The 5,239-nt window shown below is 35.6% G+C and overlaps 1 long non-coding RNA gene across 1 annotated transcript; it reads right to left on the minus strand.

Annotated features, from left to right (window-relative positions):
- Positions 1-1,893: 1,893 nt before the first annotated feature.
- Positions 1,894-3,185, minus strand: LOC135156876 (uncharacterized). The gene is made up of 3 exons (XR_010295920.1): positions 3,091-3,185; positions 2,310-2,432; positions 1,894-1,975 (listed from the first exon to the last, which is right to left on the minus strand). It is a non-coding gene; the product is annotated as an uncharacterized LOC135156876 (long non-coding RNA).
- Positions 3,186-5,239: the final 2,054 nt, after the last annotated feature.

A 5,239-nucleotide genomic window follows, 5' to 3' on the forward strand; every position in this document is an offset into this window, starting at 1 on the left:
CGGAGTCATCACAATCATCATCGTCATCACCACCCTCATCATCATCATCCCCACCGTCATCATCGTCATCATCAACATCATCGTCATCACCACCCTCAACACCATCACCACCATCATTATCATCATCTTAACTATCATCATCACCATCATCATCTTAGAAATCATCATAATCATCACCACCCTCATCATCATCACATTTCTGGTTGTCAGCCACGATCGAGCTCGACTACCAATATTTGATATACAAACATACCCCAAGTGACAATATAAACGACAGCTGTCGGGGCATTTACCATAATATAACAGAATATTTCTTCAGAATTTCACATGGCATACACAAGAGGATTGAATTTACAATGACTTTATATATTTATTGATCACTAACTGAAAATATTATTTGATTGTTATATCATTTCAGGCATTGTTATACAAAACAATTCATTTCAGTCTGTGTTATATAATATCAGTCGCGACACCGCAATGAGTGATAATAACCATGCTCCCACCAAATTAAGCATACATCAATTTCACTTTATGTCATTTAATTTTAATTTTATTTATTTCCACAATAAGAGCACAAATAATTGTAGCATCTATCAAAGTAATTATATGAAACTCCACTTTGAATTGCATATGTAATATAACAATTCAATACACATATCAAAGTAGTTGAATAATTATGAATAATCATGTTTTTGAAAACTGTATTGGGAAGGAAAACTGATCCCTCCCCCTCACAAACCATGTGAATCAGAATCGTATCAATTGGTATCGCATCAATCGAACACCGGCGAAAATCCGGGGGGGGGGGTAAATTATAGTTAACCCCATCCCATCGACTCCTTATTTATATTAAAATCCTTTCATATGTCTCGAGTATATACAGAAATACAACAAAGTATGTTCATAATTAATATAGAGCATCTTAACTGTCACTACGCGAATATGAGCAAGATATTCTTATAATATATACATTACACATATGAATGATATTGAGCTGAGTATACCAAACCTTTAGGCAGGTAACTGAAAATTGAAGATACAAATGAATGAGTTCTATGAAAGACTTAACGATTAACACATAATTAAGTACTTTAAAATCAAAGATTCATTTAGGTACAACGGTCTCAGATATTTGTTATCAGCTGATGGAGTCCCCCCATTGTTCTTTATCTGGGTCAAGCAATTAAAAAATGATTTGTTTCTTGTGTGGGTCCACATTATTATACACACTATGCTGTTTTGTGGATCCCCGTATTTCATCAGATATTACATCTCAATATACAAGATGAATGATGATTGATTGACGTTATTTATAACTAAAAAACGAGAAATAAATATTTCTAAATTCATCTTGTTCTCAGTTGTGTAACAATGCAAACAAACACATTTGATTAATTTATATACATTTCTAATGTTAATTGGAAATGAATAATAGAATGAAAATCGAAATTTGAATTGAGGAGCCCCTTCCCATTAAGATAACCTGTTACAGCCACTGATAAACACCCCAAAACAAAAATCATTGTTTTAAGCGGCGACAGGGATGATAACTTTTTTTATGATATATTATTTATTTAATTTATTTATTTTATTTTTTTTCTTTTTTTTTGGGGGGGGAAATGTGGTCAAATGAAGCACAAGAAGATTATAATAAAGTATTTCAGGCGTCTATTTCAGAAAAAAATGTGGATATAGGCATTTTGGATAGTACAGGATTGCCTTATCCTTAATCCCTTCCCCCCCCCCCCCGCCCATACCCTCTCCAAGCAAACTATGATCCGCGATCATTCCTCTCGTAATCCCAGGGAAACTTGTCTTCTTTCATCAGATCTATTGTCTTATCATTCACTCTACCCCCCCCCCCGGCCCTACACTGTCCCCTCCCCTCCCCCTCCAAGCTAATTATGTTCCGTGATCACTCCTCTGGCAATCCCAGAGAAACTTGCCTCCCTTCATCAGATCGCAGTGGTCCCTATAATAAATGAGAAATGAGGAAAGTATTTAGGTTGAGAATAAGATTTATTCAAGTGACAACATGCTTACACTATTGTGTAGAATTTGATTTGGAATATCTTTAAATAAATGATATTCCAATATTATTTCAGAACCATGTTCTCGAAAATTAAGTTTTTAACATTTTCTGGACACAATGCTACATGCACATTTACATGAATTTGTATTTGTCCTCGCTTACTTACGTTGGCTGAAATTGGCTACCACACCCCCCCACACACACACACAAACGCACACAGATGAAGATAATGAAGGGGAGGGAGAAAATTGAATAAGTAAGCGCGTATACTCACTATCTCGGACATTTCTTCATCCCGTGTCTCCGACCCCGAACTTTCCGGAGCAGCGCCTAGTCCCACTTCGATGTTTCTTTCGTCCTGAGGCTGTACACCGACTGTCAAGACCTCTTTTTCGTCCTTTAGAAGTGTGGGAGAATTGCAAAATAAATGGTGAGATGGAGAGAAAACTATTTCATAGTAAGAAAATGTTACTTTATTTCATTTTCCCCATCATTTAGCTTTCACAAAAAGGTAAAATCTGAAATGATATAGTATCCATGCATATGGCCTATACAGAGTTGATAACCATTGCAAAGTATAGACCAAAGATGATTTCTAACATACTTAATAAGGTTTGCGTAATTATGTGGAATGATAAACTGAAAATGAAAATTCGATAAGCATATTCTGTGTGTGTGTGTGTGTGTGTGTATTTGAGTTTTTGTCAGACGTGTATCAATCAGATATGATTATTTACGTCTGGGACCGACCTTTAACGTCACCATCCGAAAGACGTGACCAGGATTTGAACCTCGAACCTCTGCATCAATTTGTAATTTCCCCACATAGCTTGGATTACAGGCGCACGCCACAACGCCCAGTGTGGCACTTCGTTTAAAAACAACACACAGAAGGCAGCATTCACATTTACCAACCTTTTACTTCAAGTTTTATTTCTATCCGGTGGTTTTTATTTGTTCGATATTACAATATTATCCCGTATGATATTATTTGCTTTAACAATTTTGAATAATATCAAAGTAATTTAAGCATCCACTTTTACTAATATACTCACTCTGATATCCAGCACTATATGTTTCTTTATTCCATTTTGATTCAGGTATGAAAAGGAAATATTTGTTAACCTGGATGGATCGATTTCTAAACAAAATCCTGGACCCTTCATTGATATCTAACATAATAAAAATAAAGAAAAATAAAGACAAACAGAGATTGATAAAATACAAGCAAATATTTATCATCGACAAATCTTACTTAACAAATTCACTTAACAATTTAATGATTTTTTTAAACACGTCCACACGTTGTTATCAATAGAATATAAACCTATTTCATTTGATGCAGGATAAAAAAAGCAATGTAGATAAATGCTTTGGACAAGGGTTGTGGAGGGAATCTTACCGTGAATATTCTTGGTGTAGCCGGGTGCCTAAGACCACTCGACCAAGGCACCTCGCCTTTGTGAAATGTCACGTTGCCAACTGGACAATTAAAAATAAGCTTAAATATTATGTCCAACTCAGTATGCTTAAATCCGGGGCTTAAATTGACCTTTCAATAACTTAATAGTTCTAACAGAACTTTATTCCACTGCCTTATACTCTCCCATTGTCTGAATAAACAATTATATTTTCTTACCTTATTTTCGGCGTTGCCTCTGTCACTAGGGTAGGTTTCTCGCGTTGCCATTTCTATGCATGACATGGAGAAAAATAAATTGTAAGTTTTACCTTAAATGTGGTTCTTTTTTCTCCAGAATATTACATTATTATACATCACATAACTCTTAAAAATGTATATTTCTTGCCTAATTATGTCCTAACAAATAATTCATTCGCTTTCTTCTCATCTCAATCTCATCCGATAGCTAAATTTCTACTTAACGTTTTTTTAAAGGATTATTAGCCGGCCAACAAGTGAAATATTGTTATCCTCTATTTTGTTTTTTGTCGATTTGTCTCTTCTCTAATCTTTCCTAATTTGCATAAAATAAAATAAAAACAATCAAAATAATGGAACTTTATACATTAGACAACACTCCCAGTCTAGACGGTGATTTAATTATTCTTCTTTTTTGCCATATCAGAGTGTACGAGGCGAATCAATACTGAATCGTATCCCATTGATTTTGTTTGTCTGTTATGAGGGTATAAAAATAATGATCAAAGTCCAAATGATTATACTAGCCATGCTAGCTGTAGAAGTTGTGTTGTTCATTATGACAGCGCGGTCCAATAGGCCATACTGTATATTATGCATGTTGATAAACATAACGGAATCATTTCCACTCCAAGCAGACTGTTGATGTTTAATATACAATCTCTTCATTTGTTGGAGTCATCATACATTGGAATAAATTTATTATAAAGGTAATACAATTTCCTTGTTTTAGCAGACATTTGGAGAATATTATAGAATAAGTTTGCCTGTGTTGATAATAAAGTGGCAATAGCGTCGAATTTTCTGTGACTGAAATCGGCTCGCACGCACTCACCGAGGACCACCTTTGCCCTACAGAAATGTATTATAATCATTGGTATAAAACATCTCCATGATTATAATGCATTTCTATGATTCCCCCTACTCACACTAAGCGCGCCAGAGCCAACCGGTCAGCAATGTACATCGTTTTTTTTTTTACAGAGGCCGCTCTTTTCATGATTAGTCAGTCTGATTGCCCCCCCCCCCCCCGTTATTTTATTTCATTTTGCGCGCAACGCATGCCTACCAATTTTTGATTATGAGGTCAAGCCCCCACCCCCACTTGCTACCCTTGTGCTTAGTGAGCTTTCTTTTAATTATGACCTCCCCCACCCCAAAAAAAAAAAATAAAAAAAAAATATAAAAAAAAATAGGTGGGGTTCCACAATCCACCGAGGTGGAGAGTGGCAAATGTAGATAAACGCCTCGCCAAAGTGCCCTAAAATAATTACTTTTTCATTTACCCTGAATTCTCTTGGTCCATTTGAAAGGAACTGCACTTGGTCTTTGTTATGCAAATCAACTCCACCACTTGTGCTGGAGAGATCTCCACATAAAGCAGGAACCATTCTGATTTATGCAGAGAAAACTATCAGGCCCTCATTGAGGAGAGTTACTTCGAGTTTTGGTTTTGCCAGCTTTTGAGATACCAACTGGTTCTGCCAGCTTTGTATCAACTGGCAGTTTTGTTTTAAATTCAAGTGTAAGTCTTTGATATTTCT

This window comes from Lytechinus pictus, chromosome 15, assembly GCF_037042905.1.
Source record: "Lytechinus pictus isolate F3 Inbred chromosome 15, Lp3.0, whole genome shotgun sequence".
Classification (NCBI taxonomy): domain Eukaryota; kingdom Metazoa; phylum Echinodermata; class Echinoidea; order Temnopleuroida; family Toxopneustidae; genus Lytechinus; species Lytechinus pictus.